This window comes from Anser anser (genome assembly GCF_964211835.1).
Source record: "Anser anser genome assembly, chromosome: 1".
Classification (NCBI taxonomy): Eukaryota; Metazoa; Chordata; class Aves; order Anseriformes; family Anatidae; genus Anser; species Anser anser.
In genome coordinates, this window is record NC_139720.1 from 72,434,988 (window position 1) to 72,457,609 (window position 22,622).

The 22,622-nt window shown below is 43.8% G+C and overlaps 1 long non-coding RNA gene across 2 annotated transcripts; it reads left to right on the plus strand.

Moving 5' to 3' along the window:
- The first annotated feature begins 4,069 nt into the window (after positions 1 to 4,069).
- LOC310892565 lies at positions 4,070 to 21,579 on the plus strand. Of its 2 annotated transcripts, none has more exons than XR_014578223.1 (3): positions 4,070 to 4,864; positions 10,092 to 11,563; positions 12,241 to 21,579. It is a non-coding gene; the product is annotated as an uncharacterized lncRNA (long non-coding RNA). The 2 variants fall into 2 exon arrangements; XR_014578224.1 differs by lacking the exon at positions 4,070 to 4,864 and adding an exon at positions 6,602 to 6,763.
- Positions 21,580 to 22,622: the final 1,043 nt, after the last annotated feature.

Below are 22,622 nucleotides of genomic sequence, written 5' to 3' on the forward strand. Positions count from 1 at the left end.
GGCGAGGGGGCGGCGCCGGGCGTCCCTCCCGGCCCCGCCCCCGCGCCGCCCCGCGCCGCCCCCGCGCCGCCCCCTCGCCGCTGCCCTGTTCCGCATCCCCGCAAGCGACGTCGGTTCCCGGCAGCCGGCCCCGCCCCTTAAAGGGGCACGGCGGCGAGCGGAGCGGGGCGGACAACAATGGCCTTTGTTCTGCCGCCGCCGCCGCGGCCCCTTTAAGGGCCTGGACCAGGAAGTGCGGCGGAGGGCACGGGAAGGGCGGGGCGGGGCGGGGCGCACGGCAGGGTCGGGGCCTGCCCCCCGTTGTTGGGGACCCCCGGGTGCCTGCCCCGTGTAGGGGCGCTGCTCCCCGTCTCCGCAGCCTGCCCCGCCTCGCCCCTGCGGGGTTTCCCCTCTTCGCACCTTTTTTCCCTTTTACTGCTTTTTTTCCCCCTCTTTCGCCTTTTTCCCCTCTTTCCCCTCTTTTTTCCCCCTTTTCCCACTTTTTTCCCCGTTTCCTTTTTTTTCCCTTTTTCCACCCACGTGGCCGCTGCCGGCCGTCCCTGGGTGCTGAGTCACCCGTTACTGTGCACCTCCGGGCAAGGAGCTCTCGCGATTCCTTATATTAACCGTAACACATCAGAACTAGGAATTGGATGAGAAATGTGGAAATATGCTAAGCGTAGGGGTGCGGGGTGGGAGGGGCCTGCTGGGTCACCCTAGAGGATCTGTCCCCTGTACTTTTAAATGGCTCCGGTAGCGGGGCTCCCGCCTCCTCTTGGAGGCTCTTTCACAGCCCCTGCGGTCAGGCAGGTATTCAGCCTGTATTTCCACGTGTCCAGTTTCACCCAGTTACTCCTGGTTATAACCATGTATTGCAGTCCCCTAAACAATTTTTCTCCTTTCTGGCAATTCGTGCCTTGCACCCAGGTATCTCTACTTTTCCTAGCCATTGCCATTTGTCCTGGTTATCTCCTTTCATTAATCATTCTCTGCATACACAGGCGTTAGTCTTCCCTCATCCCCACCCAGTCGGTCCCCATCTCCCCGGCCCATGGATGCCCACATTTAGAGGTAACTACCTGCCTCATCCTTTGTGCACACAGCCCAAACGCCGGAATGGTTTAGTTCGTCTCCAAATTCCCTCACAAGCTTGTTCAGAATTTGCCACCTGCCAGCAGCCTGAATCAGCGTTACTGGCATTACAGTGACATTACAGCATTACCAGCCCTGTTATTCCTCATCATTCCCCTTTGCGATGCAGTTGCAATCTGATTTTCTAAGTAGAGGTTATGGTGAAGCTTTGTGTCCTGGATCTCATTTCTCTGCCTGTAGTTTCGGTGTCCATACGTCCTTCCTTTCTGTGTTCACTGGTACCTGCTGTCCCTCCCACTTTGCTCAATGACCCTTACAAATACAAGCCATTAAAATCTTGGCAGACCTCTAAACCAGTACAAATGGATACAAGTGTCTGTCCAAGATAACAGCCTGGTTTAGAGCTGTTCTCTTCCAGCTCCTTGCGCTCCTTTCCCCACTGCTCTACTGAAGGTGAGCGCGATGGCTGGGGAGGCAAACATGTCTGGATGAAGCACAGGCCACACCACCAGCTGGTCTGTATGTGCCTACAGAAGCAGCGATACCTCAACCATTCTAACCAGATACTCGCTACAGTGACTCAAGAACATCTTTGACTCCTTTGAATGAGGAGGGCCAAAATCCTTCTTCTCAGCTTGGTTCTGCCCTTGTTTTCCTAACCCGATTTCCCGCAGTTCCTCTCATTAGTTACATCTCTTGAGACCTCAGACTATGTGGTCCTGGATGCTACGCTGTAGGGGAGATGGGAAATACTGCAACGACTCTTGGTGAGCAGGATGGCCTGTGGTTGCAGGATGGTTGCTCTGGAAATGTGAGGAGAAAGCTTCTTCAGCTGTCAGCTCCCCTTTAGATCTGCTCTATGTGAACATTGCACAGCGCAGAAAGGAAGTGCATTAGCTTATATTAAACCTCCAACAGGCTCCCAGCTAGTTTCCTTCCCTCTCACTAAGAGGCTACTGCTTAGCTTATCTCCAGGGAGGATCCTTTAGCAGGATTTACGATCCCACAGAGACACCTTTCATAAACGCCCTAGCCAGAAATTCCCTAACTTTTTGCTGCAATGATGGCAGCAATACTAATTCAGGCAAAGGGTAACCACATTCTGGCCTGTAAGGTGACACCAAGTTCCTGCCTTTCTCAGAGCTCTCCCAGGAAAGGGAGATGGATGGGGCATTGGGGGGCAAGAGCAGGAAGAGAAAACCATAAAACAAAGTATGTTCTTCCTCCTCATAGTGGCCTGGAAATCTGGGTTTGGGAGCTCATACTTTCCGGTCTAGAGTTTGTCCCTGAAAATAGAGCAAGCCCTGCAGAAAAGAAAGCAAAACAACTTTTCTGCGGGACTTTAATTTTCAGTCCACAGTGTTATCATCTGTGTACCAGGTTCCACCAATTCTCTGTCACCTGGGCCTCTTTTACAGCCCTGAGACTCCAAATGTCGTCCTACATCCACTTTCTCAACAGCTGGGCTAATTTTCTCAAATGTCTCTAAATGATGTTGGAACTTGTTTCCCAAAGGAGACTAGACACTTGGGAACCTACATCCAGCTGAAAGCCAAGGTTTTCATTTCTCCTTTCGTGTACTGTTTTTTCCAGTTTCAGCAGCGTAGAGCAGTACCTCGGACATATGCAACAATCATTGCTTTCACCTCATTTCTTAATAAGGAAACTTTGTTCACATTATTTTTTTTCCTCTTTATATTTGCAAAGGCACCCATTAGTTGCTGGTGCCTGTAGTTATCATTAACTTATTGTACTGTTTCTCTGCTGTTATCTTTTCCTTGCTTTTATCTTTGCCCAGTGAACCTTAACTGACTCACTTATTTGGTGGTTGCTTCTTTGCTTCTTTTTTATTAGCAGTTTTTTTTTTCACCTTCCAAAGACTGAGCATACACAAAGAGTCACTTGATGCTTTTTTCTCCTTTAAGTTATCTTGGATGGAAAATGGTGTGCTGTGCCTTCAGTACTCCCTCTGCTAGGGCACATCAGTCCTTGCCCATATTCAGGTTTCCTTCTGCTGCTCACCTCTGCAGATCCTGACCTTGCAGCTGGGTCTGTTGACGTTTCTGTGACTCGACAGGGATTACTCTTAGAGGTTCAGGCACAGGATCAGACTCTTAAGGAACAAAACGCAGTTTGAGATGGTAGTAAATTCCAAGAATGTGAAAGCAATTGAGGCATACATTGCTGTTAGCGTGCAACAGAGTTTTTGATCCTCAGGAAAAAACAGGAAATCCATGAGAGTTGGTGCACAGATGTGCTCTGGTAAGGGATCGCCGTTGCACATTTAGCACTAAGATTCTTTTGTCCTTCCCAAATTGGTTCCTGAAACTGAATTGTATTTTATGACCCCAGTGTGCATCAATCACACTGCTTCTCATCATTTGCAGTAAGATTAGCTTTTGCTTCATATTCCCAGGCAAGTCCTTTTTCCAAGATTCAGCTAGGCTAATGTTTCCTGTGGTAGAAGTCTCTAATCCTTGGCTTTTTAGGAATATACATGAAATTCAGTCTGAGGTGTTATAGCAAGAAATACTGTATCCATCAGAGATATTCATATAGCTTTCCTATTTGGAAACCCATGACAGTCAAAACTGAAATGCAAAAATCCTGGTGTGACACCTATTCGTCCATCAGCCAATATATGTAAAAAATAACCCTGAACATGCTTGATGCTCTAAGGCACGCCATCCTCACACATTGTCACATACTGGATTATTTTGATTCACCCACTATGTTGCTCCTGTAAATAAGAGAAACAGTTTTCTACTACTGTGAAAGTGAACATTCTGGTAGAAAAAAGGGGAAAGATTGTACTGCGGATTGTACTGATTTAACTCCTCTTCATTGTTCAAAGCAGTGCAACTTCTTCTGAGAGATGTGTTTATGGTTACATTTGGGGAACAGACTTCTTTGCACAAGTCACAGCATAGACACGCGTTGACAGTGCTGCTTCTGGAATGTACTTGGATGTTGCAGCACTTACGAGTGACACCAGCAGGCAGTGGGCAGTCCTGACAGAGCTCCCGAAACGACTAACTCCAGTAACACCAGCCCAGCAATAGCTAACCGGAAATATCAGATCGGGTTAAACTGAGTGCGACCACAGGACCGTCTCTTACCGCTGTGGAGCAATGCTGTGGCACCACTAGGCAGTTATAAGCCAAGCCCTTGGCTGCCTCTTCTGGGGTACTGGTTAGAGCATAATGCCACAAAACAAAGCTTGCAGGACTAGCGCCCCATAGCAGTGCCCCATCCCACGCTCCAGGTCATAGCATACCCTCCTTTGGCCACACCATCAACTGCTTTTAGCAGTGTGAGAAGGTGCAAGGAATATATGGTGTGTGTGTGTGTGTGTCTGTCTGTCTGTCTGTCTGTCCTTGTATGTGTCCATGAGCATGTTTACAGCTAGCTCAGTTCCCTGAACTGCTTGCTGTGGTGCAAGCAGATGGGGACTGGCAGGGGTACTGTGAACTTGTGGCCTTGCTGGGTTGTTCACACAAACCCAAGGGCAAAGGGAAGTCCTTTGCCAAGGACAGCTGCAGTGTAGACCATCAGGGCCTCCTCTTCTCCTTCTCAAGCCGCAGGAGGAGGAGAAGCTAAGAAGGATCAGCCAGCCCAGCAGAGCCTGATCCTGGCTGGGAGCTGGAGGAGGGAGCCTGGGAATCAGGCGGCCAAAAGCCCCTGAGCTGTGGCTGCCACTGTGGTGTCAGGACAAGAAGGGGAAGCAGCTGAGAGGAACCGGGGAAAGATTGCGGAGGGAAAACCAGTAGCACGCAGCAGCAGAGGAACCAGGGTAGGTGAAACCTCCCTGTTTGACCTACTTTAGCAGGGGTGGTTGTTTACATGGAATTTAAATCTCTGCAGATATGTGGGAAACTTTATGACATCACCCAAAGATGTGCAGTGGCAGGGCTACGCAGGTCACGTGCCCACGCGTGCACAGCCAAAACCATGTCCAAGGCCCTCAATGCCACAGAGAGAATACCACATGTGCAGGCTCATTTCTTGAGCAGACAAGGCTCCACAGGGGACATAAAAACACTGGTAAATGAGGTAAAGCACAAAGGTGTACCAAAAACAGGAAGACAGTTCTGCAGTGCGCTAGGTCTCCAGCTACCGATTTCAGACATAAACTGTACCTGCTTTGTTCTTACGTAGTCTGAAACTGTGAAGTGTATGTCAGTACTGCCAACCTCAGGAATCTGAAATAAGTTAGTTGCCTCTCACCTCAATATCACAAGATTTTGAAGGGAAAGGTTGTTTCGAAAAAAAATGTAAATTGTACATGTCTTCATTTTCTTATCTTGCATCTGGATTTTGTCTTGTAAAGTGCATTTTCAAACTTATCCCCCAAATTTTGAATGCTAGAAAACTTTCTGGTCTTTCCTTCTATCCTTTCTTCTTTCTTTTCTTTTCTCTTATCCTTTCTTCCCTCTTCTCTTCCTCCTTACTTATTCTTCCCTCACTCTCTTCTCTGCCTGACCCTTGCACATGTAATTACATGAATCATACCAGGAGAATTCAGGAAAAATAAGATAGATGACAAAACTCAAAGTAAAAGTATAAAAGCCATCAAGCTGTATGCTGTTAGTGCAAAGCATTCTAAAAAGTAAAATAAATAAATAAAAAATATTAAAAAAGAAGAAGAAGAAGAAGCTGAAGGTATAGAGTTCATTCTGTGTCAGATAAGCCCAAACTGATTTCCATTTTATAGGTACTGTGGCTGATTTTTCCTTCTCCAGTTCACTTACCTCAGCTGAAGAGGTGAAGAAAACTTTTCTCAAAGCCTAATCCTCCCTATTAGTAATATTTTCACAGGCTGGTTCCCCTCCTCCTGCCCTTTTTCTGCATCTTTTTCTCCACAGTGTGACAGGATTACAGTGCTCATACCCATTCTGAATTGTGGTGCACACTCTGTCATCCATGTCATTGTAACTCTATATCTTGCTAGCAGTAAAAGAGTGACACAAATTGTTTTGCTTCCAGATTAACATTGTCTAGTAGATTTACTGCTCATAATCTAATGTGAGGAATAACATTATATTAGCAACAGCAGTCAATCTACTTACAACAATTGCCCAACATTGCTGAAAAATAAATAAATAAATAAGCCCTGCATTTCCATCTCTGTGGAAACAGAGCAGAGCCCAGCCCTGCACCCTCTGAGGCAGTGGCTTACAGTGGCATGACTACACAGCAGGATGAATTGGAAACTCAGCTCAGGAGAAGAGAAGGAGAAGGAGAAGGAGAAGGAGAAGGAGAAGGAGAAGGAGAAGGAGAAGGAGAAGGAGAAGGAGAAGGAGAAGGAGAAGGAGAAGGAGAAGGAGAAGGAGAAGGAGAAGGAGAAGGAGAAGGAGAAGGGGGAGGGGGAGGGGGAGGGGGAGGGGGAGGGGGAGGGGAGGGGGAGGGGGAGGGGGAGGGCGAGGGGGAGGGGGAGGGGGAGGAAGAGGAGGAGGAGGAGGAGAAGGAGAAGGAGAAGGAAGAGGAGAAGGAGGAGGAGGAGGAGGGGGAGGGGGAGGAGGAGGGGGAGGGGGAGGAGGAGGAGGAGGAGGAGGAGAAGGAGAAGGAGAAGGAGAAGGAGAAGGAGAAGGAGAAGGAGAAGGAACAGCAAACTCAAGGTTGATAAAGAGTAGTGCGTGTGTTCAGCAAAGTAGAGAAAGAAACCCTGGCAAATGGGAAAAAAAAAAGCAGTGTGAGTACAGCTTGTTGCACAGAATTGTGATTTATCTGCTTTTATTTTCAATAGTTCCAGTGGCATCATGATGTTGGATTTTATAGCCTATTAAATCATGTCTGACATATATGTATATAGTTTAGAGTGCATGCATTATGGATAGGCAGTAGCTTCTCCACAGCTGCACAGCAAACAGTTTCCACTTGGAGATCTTATTCCATCTTCATGCCCATTTATAACTTTAGCTTGGAAACTGCCAAATATACACCAAAGATAAAGACTTTGGCCAAGAATACAAAAAAAAATAAACACTTCCGAATTCCCTTTGAACTGCAGGTCATTTAGATTGCCCTGATCAGAGGTGGCCTTAATTTACATAGTTGTCTTCCATTTCTAAAAGCAAATCTGCATCCAGAAGGGTTAACTGCAGTCCTAACAGGGCTCTGCATGTTCTTCAATCTCCATCAGAGCAAATAGGTCACCCTTTCACAGGAAAGAGGTGGTAATCAGCTTAAGCCACTCACCATTTTCTTTGGTATGTGTAGGGAGTGGCATAATTAAGACTGGAAATTTGAGCTGACCCCAATATTAGGTTGGGAGATGGCTGAGAAGAGGCATAGAGGTGGGTGAACCTGACTGCCAAGGTCATGTCCTTATCGGGCCCAACACATAAGATGTGCACACATCTCTGGTGTCTATGGAGGGCCCAGCCCCTTTCTCTTGATGTTGGCCTGGACGTTGCTCTTGGAAACATCCATCCCTGCAGCATCGCCCTTTTTGTGTGCCATTTACTTGCATGGAAAGAAGCCTTGGTCCTACTGTCATGGGGAACACTGCTGGAAGGTAGCAGTGCATGTTTGGCTACTGGTGCTGGAGGACCAGTCACTGTCTGCACAGACCACGGAGGCTCCGTATGAATGTGTGAGAGGACAGAGGCCTCAGGCACTGGGCTTGTTGTCCCCACACAACCTGCAGTTCGTCAGGGGTGGCAGCAGCACCACCAGTACCTGACCTGCGCATGGTCCACTGCCCCTTCCTGTCCTCATGGGCAGGCAGCCCCTCGCTAGACAGCCCCATCTGTGTGGCAACTGCCTCAAGAAAGCTGAAGCCAAGTCTTGAGTTATACTGGTTGAGACAGGCTGGGAAGAAAACTAGGAAGTACTGCAACAGGAAGGGTGTCATGGACAAGCCTTGTCAGTGGCAGCAGAGTGAAAGGGAAGAGTGAGACAATGGATGAGGATGGGAAAGGCTGTGGAGAGATGAGGACCAGGGTCCTAGCTTAGGAGATGCTGGACCAACAATTTCATGGAAAGAGAGATGGAAAGAGTAAGTGAAGGAGCAATTGGAGGGATAACCTTGACCTTCAGCCTACCTGCGTGGCATCCAGGAAGGAATGGGCTGCAGCAAAGGGAACTTGTCTGTGTCAGAGGAGTATGGTGCAGGGACTTTTGTGACCAGAAGCAGGGGAGGCTTCAGCTACACAGGGAAGATAATTTTATATGCCAGGGCCTGAACTAAGTGCAGATTTCAGTGGTCACAATTACTGTGTGAGAGATAAAGACATATTTCACTCTTAGATAGCATCTTACAAGTGGTAATTAAATTTTTACAACACCCATGTGAGGTAAGTGAATAATTATTGCTCCTATTTTAAAGCTATGAAAGGAGAGAGGTTAAGTGGCTTGCCAAGGGCCATGCGGTGAGTCAGTGGCAGTCCCTCCATTAGAAGTCAGGAGCTCCTGGTTCTGAGGCTGGTCTGCAACCCACAGCAGCGTTGCAGCCTCCCCGCTGAGAGATGAGAACAAGCTGATTTCCCAAGCACTTTGATGAGAGAAGGAAGGTTAGAAATAGCCCACGGCTGTTTCTAGAGAAAGTGTCACAATGGAGAGAGAATTTCTAAGGAGGGGCGTGGAAAAGTGCCAGGCTCAGGAAAGGGAACGGTGATAAAGTAACTATAGATATGGGTGGTTATGAAGGGAACGGAGCTGACAAACCAGAACCAAACGATGGGGAAGAAAAATAGGTCAGTGGCAAAGGTAGATTTCTCAGAGAGTTTTATGGCATTTGAGAGACCTGAGGGGAGAAGTGGGGAAGGAATGAGAGAGGAAAAAGAGATGGGAAGGGAAGAAATTCTGGTGAGAATGTGTACAGCGGCATTTAAAAGCAGTTGCACTGGGAGATGGGGAAAGAAAAGCCACCAACTGTGGGTCCTTGCAGCGCCTGCCCAATTATAATCATGTGATTGTCTTCTCTTGCACAGCAGCTGTAGATCTGAGTGCTCTGCTGAGCGAGGTAACTGTCAGCACCGTCATCTCGCTTATGGGAGAACCAGGGCTCAGAGCAGTGAAGAAACTTGCCTATAATCACACAGCATGGCCAACAAATTATTCTGGTGTAAACTATTACAATAAATGCAACGTGAAATAGGGGGACAGGCAGGGACACGCAGCTCTTACAGCATAGGAGAGTAAAAGAAAAAAGACAACCAAAGTCAACAGCCCAAATCTATTTTTCATAGCTCTAGAATACATAATGCCAAGTAAGATGACAGGTAGAGGCTGTGAGATTTGGATTATTTGTGCTGCAAACTACAGGCTAAGGAATACCAGCAGGCAGATGCTCCAGTATAAGCACACACACACAAATGCATATGTACACAACACAATTGCCCTGACACTGGCTTTGGTGTGGTATATGCCCTTAGACAAGTTATTTCTGCAGTTCCTCAGTTTTCCTCCTTTCAGCAAAATTATGGTAACAATTTTTACCTACAAAATGGAGACACACCTATAGCCCAGAAGACTTTCACAATGCAAAGTGTACTTAGGTTCCCCAAGTGCTCTGTGATCCTTGGCTGAAAGCTGCAGTTGACCACCATCCCAGTGGGATCCTTTGTTTGTGGTCATTTTGTGCCACAGAGCACAAGCCACATGTCTGACAGCTTGTGGCTGCCACACCAGGAGGAGTGTCATCTGAAAAAGTGGAACTCCAGAAAATAGCTGCCAGCATTGCTGGTCGACTCCACCGTCTGAGTGTTTTCAGGGCCTGAGAAAGTGAGATGCTTCAGAACAAAAGTTCCCCTTAGTTTCAAAAGCCACCCTTCCTCACCTCTGCTTCCTCCTTCTCCTCACAAGAAATGAAGAAGCCGCAGATATTTTTGTCTAAATTTGAAGAGGGAAAAGAAGTATCCTCCAGTATAAAGTAAGAGGGAGAAAGAAACCCATTCAGCATCTGTTGAAAGAATCAGGAAAGAGCAGTGTAAAAGATAAAGCCTTTTATTAGTAACCCTCATTTGGTATTGAAGCTTCGACCATTTATTCCAACTTCATCACCTCTTCTTTCTCAGCTTCACAGGAGAATCAGAGGCTTCCTCACCCCACCTCTCCCTCCTCCGGGTGCAGAGGGCCGTGGTATTTCGGCTGTGCAGTGCTACCACCCTCTGGCCACCTTCAAAAACACAGCCCTCCGTCTGCGGGAGTGCCCTGAACATCAATCATCTGCCTCGTATGTCTTCTCCGTGAGACGAATGCTGCCTTTCAGCATACCCAGTGAGAGAGAGATGGTGATTTAAGCCTTCTGATGTGGCTCTACACAACGCCTGTTTTGATTTCTTCTTTTTATAAAGGAATTTCATCTGGGTGTAGGATGCAAAGGTTGACACAACTGAATGTGTTCATCCTCCGCTGGTGCAGCACATGTGGCAGGGGGAGCCTTCTAAGAAGCCATCATACACATTAGAGTTGCAGCTGATTCCTGCTTGGAGGATGTCTTCTGTGGAAGGGGATGTTCCTGGGTCATTTTGAGATCAAACTGTTAGAATGGCATTTCTCCTGGTACCTTGACCAAGAGATTTTATCCTTCAGCTCCTCAGCCACACAGCTGTAAAACAGAGATTATACACCTTAGCTCTTGCTTATGGTATTGCCAGCACGAGCTTATTCATGGTTTTGATTGCATGGGTTTGAAATTATAAAAATGCCAAGTTATGCAGCAGTCCACACAGGTCACTCTGTACTGACACTACCAACACTGAGACAGCTGCAGATATATTTGTCAGTGGGGGGAGCTTCTGCCCATCTGAAATTGCACTGAGACCACTAGCTCATTTCCCAAAGCACAGCAAGAAGTTATGGGGTGGGAAGAACTGGATAAGTAAAAAAGAATTTGTGAGCAAAGCCCAAAGTACTTGGAATATGAGAGCCATTTCACATACTGGTGCTGAGTCAGAACACTGAGCTTATTTTGCTGAAAAATTCCCAACTTTTCATATTTTATGCAAGAAAGAATGCAATGAAAGCAAGTGTAGAGAGAAAAACAGGCTCAAAAGCAAAAAGGTTGCTTCAAAGTTCAAAGAACATGTTCTAGCATGATGCTTTTTTGTGGCAAGCAAATAATTTTTTCAGCCTTTATGGGACAAGGAAGTGCGAAGAACATAGGTAAGAAAGTGTTTTCTTGCAGAATCTTGCTAGCTTTGTAAGTCTTCAGGCGTGATGGAGGATCATTCTGGCCATGTCCTGCTTCAAACAGTGAAAGCATCCATTGTTCTTTATTATTTCCTTGTCACAGCCTCGCCTTACAGGTGACAGGTTGGCACACTCTTTCCTAGAAGTGTTATGGGTAAAGAGGGTTTAAACTGTGTAGCACTCACTGGTACTTCACTCAAACTCCTCGCCTGATCTCCAAAATCTCTTTGAAGATGCTATTAGGTTTGTGATGGAAGCATATAGGAGGGAGCCAAGAGGCAGCATGCTGACATGTCCCTGTGACCCCATAAAGAACCTGGTTTGATAAGATGTCAGAAATGGCCATTTCAATCAGGTAAGAATTTAGCTGCCCCGATAAGCCATTCATGCCTGTATGTAGATTTTTCTATTGGTAGAGCAATTCATGCTGAAAGTGTTTTTTGTTTTTAGTGTTTTTATTTGTTTGTTTATAGTTTATTGGGTTTTATTTGTTTGTTGGGAAGGGAAGGGAAGGGAAGGGAAGGGAAGGGAAGGGAAGGGAAGGGAAGGGAAGGGAAGGGAAGGGAAGGGAAGGGAAGGGAAGGGAAGGGAAGGGAAGGGAAGGGAAGGGAAGGGAAGGGAAGGGAAGGGAAGGGAAGGGAAGGGAAGGGAAGGGAAGGGAAGGGAAGGGAAGGGAAGGGAAGGGAAGGGAAGGGAAGGGAAGGGAAGGGAAGGGAAGGGAAGGGAAGGGAGAATCCAGTGACATCTCTACATTTCTCAAAAAGAAACCACCCCTTCTTTTACTCTCTTCCACCCTTCTGCCATAACCAAGTGATCCAAGTGCTCATTTTCTTTAAAGAACAAAAACAGAAGAAAAAGAAACAAAACCCATAAACTCTGTGTGTGGGGGGGGGGGTGGGGGGGAACACATCTACTGGGCCCACCATTTTGCTATGGAAATGTGCTTCACAAAATGACAAACAAACAACTTTCAAAGCTGCAGCTCTTGACACATCAGAACTCATCTTTCCCTTTTTCATGTCCACCCACGAGAGAGATCCTGGCTACCTGCCTAGAAGAAGACAAAGCCATGGCAAAATGAGACATCTTGCATCATGCCTTTCCATGCCCAAAACTGGCTTGTTGCAGGCTGTGAAAAGGAATAAATTTCAAAGGTGAAGGAACTTTTTATATAGACTGTGTTTTACCTTTCATTCCTCTCTGGGGACCAACAGAAAATCTGTCTTCAGTTGGTGATATTTGTGGCAAGTAAAGGTATTGTCTCTTTACACCATAGTTTGACTTTGGGAAGACTGGTTCTTAAGCCATTTTCTAATGTTGGTAATATGATGTTCTAAATAAATAATAATAATAATAAAATATTAATAAACCACAACTTAACCATCCAGTGAAGAAGATTAAGTTTATCAGTAAAACTTCTGATGAAAGGGAAATTTCCCATGTTGTGACTTATTTTCTCAGCTGATGTGGATTCCTTTTGAGAGACATATGTTAGGCTACAGTAGTTATAATTTGGTGGAAATTTCTCCACCTAGTTGTAACCAAGATAAGGGATAGGATTCTCTTGCTCTATGGCTCTAAATCTTGCATTAGCTGAGTGGGTAAAACCATGTACAAGGCTGAATGACACAGCCTTCTGCTTCACAGATGGATGTCTCTTCCATTATAACCTACTCAGACACCAGAGGTGAAGAGGGCATGTCCTAGATGTCCCTCCGTGATATGCCTTCCCACAGATGAAGGCATATGTCCCACAGACATAGAGAATCCTTTCTCAAGTTTCCTTACAAGCTGGAAAGCTTCCAGCAACTGTCTTTGCAATAGAAATAACACTTTTTTCCCCCAGCAGCTTGTGTGGTTCCTATGATGCTTTTGTCTCCACAGATCCCAAATCAACAGGCTAGCTCCTAAATTGTTTATTAGGCCCCAGATTCTTCTAGCTGCCCACCACCCAGCAAGTCTGACCAACACCACGTAGGGGAAAGAGTGGGAAAAACTGTTATACATTGCAGTTTAAAGACACCAAATCCATAATGTGGAAAGTGAGGAAATTCACAAGTCCAGGCTTCCTCCCTGGAAACACTTGTCACCAGCTGGTTCTGTTTCAAATGTCTTGTTTAATGCCAAATGCCACATTATTATACAAAAAATAAATAAAATAAAATAAAATAAAATAAAATAAAATAAAATAAAATAAAATAAAATAAAAATTCTGATTGAAATGTTGCTTCCTAGTTTGTGAGAGACAGAACTCAAATAATCTAAAACTATGAAGGTCAATGCCATGAGTGTTTGACGAGTGATATTCTGCAGTTTGCTTCAGAAATACTATTTTGAAGGATATGTGTGTATGCTCAAGTAGGAAAAAAAAGTTTCATTCCAATTGAAAATAAAAATTAGAGGCTGACTTTTGTGAGATGTTCACCTCTTTTCCCTGTCAAAAAAGATGAAAAGAAAGAAGTAGGTGGAAAAAGCCCTAAACTTAAAAATACTTGTTGTCTTAATTTAACTAAAGACACCTAATGATCTAAACTGCTTGTGAAGAATTTGGGGATATTTTGAAAAGAAAAAAAAAATCAAAAGAATATTTAGCTGCCTTTTTTTTTTTTTAATGAAAAAACGCTTCTTCATCTTCCAGAGGCTAAATGGCTGGCACCAAGACCAGCAAAGTCCTATTGTACTCCTAGGGTGAAATACTGTTTAACTACACATATAGGTTGCTGCAGCAAATGAATCTCTTCGGCAATATAGCAATACAGAACAAGCTTGTTTCATAATTTAACATTTTAAAATCTGGACTGTCTATAAATCCTCAGTTTATAGATGCTTCAGTAATAGCAAATGGAAAAGAAGTTACCTCAAGCTGTTTGTAAAAGAGTAGGTTACATGGATTTGTGAAGACTCTCTCAAGATGTACAAGAGGTGATTTTTCTGAGCACTAGGACTAATATGAATTAAATTCATCTTTGGGAACAAGATAACTTACAAGGGAAAATGCCATAATCTTATGTCATTTTTCTAGAGGAGGAAAATTGAAACAGCTGATCTAGTCAAGGTATTTTAATTTATTTTGCACAGGAGAAGGTCTAATTCAATGGACCTCTGTTAGTAAATTTAATGTTATTAATCAGTCATTTAAATCACAGGCCTGTCTACCTACACTCCCTCCTCCCTCCCCCATGGATGTGATGTTGGTTTTGCTGAGGCAAAGGCAAGGAGACAAATGGGAATAAAATGTGCAAGCAAGTCACGGGTATGCTGGCCCCAGAGGTGGGCCATCTGATCTCTTGAGCCTATGGTTACCCAGGCCATGCTCCTAGCCACCTGACAGGACAAGAGCCAAATCCCTCCACAGTAGGTCACTTTGGAGGGGAAGAGGTGTCAAGGAAGGTTTCTCATTTTCCTGTCCCCCTGTGGGGCTGCAACTGCCTTGCACAGCTTCCAGAGCCCAGAGACCTTGCATGGCTAGTCAGCAGGTTTGCAGTCACTAGCTCACAGCTGGAAGAAAAAAAAAAGCAGAAAAGTGGCACCCAAAGGCTGCAAGAAAGGCTGATAAAACAGGGGCATGATTTTCTCTCTCACCTTATGAGATTTGACAGGTCTCTGTCCTTGAACCTGGTCAGAGCTTTAGATTAATTGTTATTGTTTTCCCAGCAGTAACTTTGCTGTTTACTGAGGCCCTAACTGGATTACAACATGATGGATGTACACATACCCTGATTCTGTAGATAAAGTAATTAAGAGATTGATAAGGCATGTGCATATTTCATGTTCCAGCAATGCTTATGCTGAAACATTCTTATCTGTGGGGGAGGACCTTGTTGGACTCTTTGCAGCATGTGGAAAGCACAAGTCTTTGATCTGAGCTCCAGGAGCTGAAGCAATTTGGATGCCTGTGCAGAACATGCACTTATGCACAATGAGGGTTGACAGATCCCCGAGGTCTGAAAAATCAATTCTTTTTTTTTTTTTTTTTTTTAAGTCATTATTATATGGATGCAGTGAGCCACAGTGGGTAAAATGCCCAGTTGGGCAATTGTCCTCCAAATGGTGCTGGTTGATTGATCACAAAAAAGATGTTAATGGCTCCTCAGCATTTTTAACTAGGTGCTTGGTTTCAAATCACAGCTGCCATTTCGCCCATTGCTGATCATAGATTTTTTCAATGTGCCTGGAGGTGTTGGTCAATGCTGGAGATGGTCAGACCATACAGCTGAGAACTACCACATTGTTATCAGCAGTGTGCTGAGAACTACTGTGTGAGAACTACTGCATTGTTATCATCAGTGTGCCTTCCTTACTTCCAGATCTCAGAGAACACAAAACCTTGGGGTATGGTACCTTGCTGGGGGATTTTGTGCATGTGAGTTCACCTCTCTGTAACAGCTATTAGAGCTAAACATAAATGAGAATAACAGCAAGCAGCTGAGCACATACTGTGGAAAAAAACAGCACGGGAGCTGGGTATTATCGTTGCCTTGGAGAAAAGGTTTGTATTGTGACTTAATTTACCACACTCAGAGACACAAATTCAGAACCTACATAAGCTATAATACAACCAGGTCATGTGATTTGAAAGGTGAATGTGTTTATATGGATCTGACAGGTGTTAATGATGGCTTTCCATAGAAAAAGAAATCCTGGAAGATAAATTGCTCGTTAAACAAGTCCAACAGCATTAATGTTTTCTAACAGCATTGGTTTCTGGATCCAGGTGTTGCAAAACAAAGCGTCCAGCTACTTTTATTTAGGAGAAGATCCTTATGAATGTGATAATCTTTTAAGGTCCAATTGTACCATGTAATGTGTTTCAATCTATGTTTCCTATGTAAGCTCCATAATGAGATTACTGGAGTGTAAATCTTTATACAATTTAAATAAATAGTCTCTTGAGTGTCTGGCATCAGAAATATATTGTTCTGTATTTCCCTACGGGCACTGATGTTGCATCCTGTAATTGTGAAGTATTTATCTGTGTCATATTACAAGGTATTTGATTTAATTTTAAATGAGAGAGTTTCATCTCTTTTTTCGACCGTCATGTAATTTGGTTAATTAAAATTTGTTGGATATTTCTTTCCACTTACCACAAAAAGACCAAAGTGTGTCATTTGGTGTTTCCAAAGTAGCCATATGGAGTGTCGTTGGGTCAGTGCGAGGAACAGCCCAGTACAGATATCACTGCTGTAATATAAAATTTACCCCATTAATCTCATCCTTCTAGATTTTTATTTATATAATTTTAAATTCACACAATCTAAATGGTTAATTCTCTTATTAATATTCTTAAGTGTTTGTTCTGATACCTGGATGTTTCCTAAACCTATAGACACATTTAGTATTGATCACTTCGTAATTACGGCCAAACATAGATAAAAAGCATACCAAATTCGGTTGCCCCTTCCTTCCTCAAACTGGGTTTTATTCTGCTGTCAACTTTACTGATGAACACTCAGAAAAAAAAAAAAAAAAGATAAGTAAATAAATAAAAAATCATTGCAATCAATAGAGCTGGCAGGTACAAATCTGTTGTTCCCCTATGATTTTGTGACATTGAGGGGGAAGATCTTGCATTAGTAACTGGAAGTTCATCCCATCCTACCGCAGACAGCTGAAACAGGACAGGAACAGGTGAACTTCCTTTTTCTCTCCACTGACTACAGAAGGAGTTTAAACAGTTAGTCAATGTCATGCAAACTCATATTCCAAACTGTTCCATTTGTGTTCACAGTGTATTTGCCTTTGCTCTGCATTACTGTGGCAGATGAGATGGACCACACTCTTCCAAGACTAAAAATATATTCAGCAGGGGAAGCAGTGCTGTCTGGCTCCCCCTGAGGTGCAAACAGTTACAGGACCATGACATCTGTTGTAATAAGGCCAGTGGCTTAGCATAGAAGGATTTATATCAGCATAAAACTGCAGTAAACTCCAGTGACTTCATCATCTCCTACCTCTGTTGTGATCACCTCATCCACCCCCATGCATTTTACAGGATGTATGGATTTCACTTGTTAATTCCTGCCTAAGCTCCAACAGTTTGAGGTTCAAAAGGACCAAATTCTTCAGAAAATTAATATCCCTTCTTGGTTCAAACCCCACCCCACAACGTGAGCTAGCTCATCTACATCCTCAGTGGGAGTTTCCTGCAGCTCATTGCCCCTATATTAGAAACCATAACAGTATCATATCAGTTCCCAGTAATATTCTGCTGGGGAAGGAGTTTTTCTAGAATTTGTTATTAATTTTGTAATTATTCCAAGGAAACAAAAGCTGCAAGGGTGTTGTCTCACAATATAGGACATAGTTTTTGCTAAGGCAAAAATGATGGGTTCAACAGTGTTAACAATCCCTGTGATTATCAGTCACGACAATGGCTGATCAACAATAAAGGCTTTGCTCCCCATGTAGACACTTGCTTTAAAACAGCCAGCTCTACAGCATCACCAGCAAGATTTACTTCATGGCATTCTTTTGCCAAATGAGGGATCTGCAATTAACCCACCATCCCCTGTCTCCTGTTCCCCTCTCCAAGTGTTCATAACTCACTGGTTCATAACTTACTGCCTGTGAAGGAGCCAGGAGAAGCAATGAACCAAAGCCCGTGGCCATGGGAGAGGGGAGGAGGAAGGGACCTTCCTCCCTGGGTGGCCCAGCCTCTAGCGTATGGCCTGGTAGAGGGGACGGTGCTTCCCCTCCTCCTCACGTCACCATGTCTGGCATGGGTCTTCATCGCACGGATCGGTACTGAGGTGTTCCTCCTCGGGTGACCTGGTGTAGGGACATGCCACCCAGGTTTGCCCAGCTGGCTATTATTCACCCTTCTCCATATCCATTCAATGCATCTGCCTCCCCCCCCACACACACTTTTTTTTTTCCATTAATTTTCTTGTTTTGCTTGTTAGAATATTTCCAAGTCTCTATCCACAGCTGTTATTTTTAATTATTTTAATATATTTTAAAACAAAAGCTGTGCTTCTCAAGTAATTACCAGGCTCTAGGACCCGAGGCTTTAAGAAAAATAAATAACCATGGCCACTGACTGACAACAGATCCACAGCTTCTTTTACATCATTAGAGAAATATAACTAAAGCCTTAGAGGATTTTTTTTTTTGGTTTTCTGACTCCTCATCTAAACTTATTTCACGTTCTCTGGATCAACGCCACGGAGGGGCTGAGCAAGCAAGCACAGTTCCCCCGTGAAAACCCATGGGACTTTACGCCTGGGAGGAGCAGCTGGTGCTGGCACAAGTGGCAATGGAGGGGGACGGTCTGGGCAGTGAACTTACAGAGATGTGTGCCCAAACACAAGCAGATAGCCAGGGCTGGACAGCTAGTCTGCAGGCAGCTCCTCAGCTGGAAAAGGCAGATGCTAAGGAGACTTTGCTAATTTCCCCTGCCTGGAAATCTGTAATGAGCTCAGAGCAGGAGAACAACAAAAGGGCACATCTGTTAGTTTCTCCTAAGCGGGAAAGGGCTGAAAGCCAAGAGAGATGTCTAGGGGCTAATTTGCTGGCCTGTCTATGGTGCAGGAGAAAGTTTCAGCCCAGGAGAAAGCCTGGTGTGTTCTGCCTGGGAGCAGGGAAAGCTGGCAAGTGTCACAAGGAGCTCAGGGGCAGTACAGTTTATGGGATGGGAGAAAAGTTTATTCTCTTACTTTGTGTTCACTCAAGACTCCATACATTCATATTATACACATCCAGTGGATTCTATCTGGTCTTTCCTAGTAAGGTTAGTTAGCCAGTGCATCTAAATTGTATCTGGTACTCTCAGGTAACACGTAAACCAGTAAATTTAGTGTCCCTGAGACAGCTCTTTTGTCCCGTTATAAATGACATGGGGCAGCCAACAGTCCCATGCCTGTCCAAGTGATGACCAAATCTGAAGGAAAATTGTGGGAAAGGTACAAAAAAATAATAAATAAATAAATAAATAAATAAAATTAAACATTGATTCCTACTTCATGCCACAACCTTTTCTGCCCTACACTACATTGGCTTGATGATTTCCCACATGCCCGAAAACCATCAATGCTTTTTTAATCCAGAGTGAATGTTACCATAATCTCATTTTTTTCTCCTTCTTTTCAGCATTTTGTCTGTTTTAACATACATTCTTACACAAGTTTGCTATCACCCTAATGCAGACACATCATGGCTGACCAGCTGAGTCACTCTCTGGGGTCCTGCAGCTATATCATCAAGAACTATACCTGCTATGGAGACCAGGGAGCACAGGCGCCCTGCACACTTCCTCTGGCTCAGTCCTGTGTGCAGAGCTTTGTCACTGGATCTACTGTGGTCAGACAGAGCTTTACAATGTGTAAAAGGCTTGTGTCAGCCAGTGTTGTGGATTTTGACTCATAATCACAACCAATGGCTGAAAAACAAAAACACTTTTTGTAGTTGTTGTTGGAATCACCAGAACTAAACCATCCCGCTCCTGTTTCTTGCATCTTGCTTCTGATGCCAACACTCATCATCTTTTCACTTGGCAGGGGTTCAGAGCTAGAGCTAGTAGCATCTTGATGCTGGTGAGATCCCACAGTTGCAGTATGTAACCCCCACGAAATTTCCAATTCCTTCCCAAGCCTAAGAGGACAGACCATGTGGAGAAACACATGATAATACACTTCATTTTTAAACCTGTTGTAGTTTGTTAAACTATTATTTGGAAACGCAATATCGCAATATCAGTTAGCTGCTCTTTCCTAAAGACAGAACAATTTCAGAATAATTGGGATGGGATTAAAGTAAATGTAAAGCCTTAATCACTTGTGAATGTTGCACAGCAGTAACAGGCTTTCTTAATAGGGGCTTGTGTACTCCGACAAACAGATGCCTGCAGATCACAGAAAATAAGCAAGCCCAAAGTCTAGGAAAACTGGCTCCAGCAATGACCACAGGGATTTTATAATTAAGCACAAGCTGTGAATGCATGTCAGTAGTCTCAGTCTGGAAGATAATATTTCTGTGGTCACTGTAAAACACAATTTTCTGACTGTGAAGAAGGAGCTGAATGGGCATTTATTATTTACTCTCTTAGGAAGATCAGAAATTAGTTGATAAAATGTTACTTGTTGTTTTAAAGTTATGTCACTTCATATCAGATTAATAAAACGTAACATTACTCCTTACAGCCACAGTCTCTTTTAGATGTTGAGACTATTACAACAACCCTACTATTTTTCACAATTCATTTGCTCTCTTCATTTCGTTTATGTCCTTATTTCCAAGAATACTGCAGAAAGTCTCTGAGACAAACTGCCTTTTTTACCAAAAGCTGGAGCATGGAATTGTTCATTTGTTACTGTTTGTGAAACAGGGGGAGAACAGCACAGACTAAAGCCAGAAAATTCAGAATTCATGTGCAGAACAAGCCTCCATACAATAAATAAATAAATACTAACACCACCCTTCCCCCCCCCCAATAAAATTGTTAAACCTATTCTCAATCTGAGCACTTCATTTGACTGTTTTCCTCTAATTGCTATCATTGCAAAGCAAAAGTTTTGTGTCTTGCTTTAAAAATATTGCACAGGTGGGAAGAAATGCCAACACCGGGAAATGTAATGGTCTTAGAATGGTCTGTTAATCAGGAGGATTGACTTTCTGGTGGCATGGCACTCATTCTGTTTCTTTCTCCATATGTTTTTTTGTGTGAATGGTACTAATTCAGCTTGGTAATGTTTTATCTCAAGTTTTACTGTCCCAGCTGAACCCCTCCAAAGGAAATGTCACTGGCTTCAACTTATCACAGTATCACAGTATCACAGATTTCTAGGTTGGAAGAGACCTCAAGATCATCGAGTCCAACCTCCGACCTAACACTAAGTACTCCACTAAACCATATCGCTAAGCTCTACATCTAAACGTCTTTTAAAGACCTCCAGAACTTAGATTCTGTAAACTATTCATGTTAAGCACACAATCTGATTTTGGAAGTCTAGAAGACTAAACACTAAAAACTTTAAAGTTATAATTTTTGACTGTTCCATTATTAATCCACATATTTCATTTAAGCTGTCTAACGTCGCTGCTTTACCTGCATGCACTCTGCAGTTGGTTATATGTACTTGTTAAGAGGGTTGGCTTTTATTTCTCTAAAGGACAATATACCAGAAGGACCACCAGTCTCCTACAGCAGACTTTCCTGCTCTATTCTCAGTGTTTTGATGAATTCCACCAATTTCTTGGCATGTCTTTTGTTTATATATACAAATTGGTAATTTTTTTTTTTAATCTTCTGCTCAATACCTCATAAACATTTCTCAGATTAGTCAGTGGTTATACCCATTTTTTTATTTGGAAGGTAAAGTGACTGTTGAACAATATTTTGGGACCATCCAGCTCCCATGTGTTTTGAGAAAACAAATATCTCCATATTGCTCTTTGTTACATGACTTCTATTAGTATAAACATACTATCACCCCAATGCAGTTAAGGAAAAAATAATCTTCAGTGTCTTTTGTAGGCTGCTAATTCATCTGGAGCAATACATTCAGTTCATACCTAATTCAGCTGATGAAAGAATAGACAGCAATATATCACTCTGCATTCAGCGAGAAAACACAGCATTTAATGATCAAGCATTGCTTAGAATATGCATTTATTTTTTAAAACTTGCTTGGTAATAGCAAGACTTCTACATTTCTTCCATCTCTCCTTTAAAACTACAACCTACAGCTTTTTGCTGAACTAGGCTTTCTTCCAGCTATGTACGTCTATATGAAATCCCAGCTAGGTTCGTACAAGCCACATACAATGATGTTCTGGCTGAGTCCTTGAGGACCACAGTCTGAGACGAGCAAGCTGATCTTCCAGGAGCTGGCCGGTGGGAAAGCAAGCGCATGAAAAGAGAAGCCCTGTGATGAGGGTTCTGAGAATCTGGTTCAACTCCAGGCTAGACTTTGAACATGACATTAAGAAAGACGCCTCACCTACCTTAGGCTGCTATAAATATCCTTGGCTGCTATAAATTGCTGTCAACTCACAACATCAATGGTGCTGTGTCAGCTTTACACCAGCTGCTGATCTACTCTTTTCCCTTTATGTTCCTTATGTAAAATGATGGTTTGTTTGCTTTTAGGAGTGCCTTGCTTGCTTTGTTTGTCCCCAGGCACATTTTGTCTATGAAGACCGTAATGTGCTTAAGGGAAGGAATTCCTCTTACTTTGCATTTGTACAAGACATGGTACAACAGAGACCTGATCTTGCCTGGGGCCTCTAGGCTCTGTAATACTGGTTGTTATTTAATAACAATTAAACTGTATCTGCCTTTAAAAAATGAGCGGTAACTCTTGTTTAGCTTGTTTATGTAGGGGGCTGTATGGAAGTAAGCCTGGAGTCTCCTCTTCCTCCTGCCCAGAAACCTGGAGGACGGCAGAGCACAGGATTTGTGGCCAAGCAGCAGT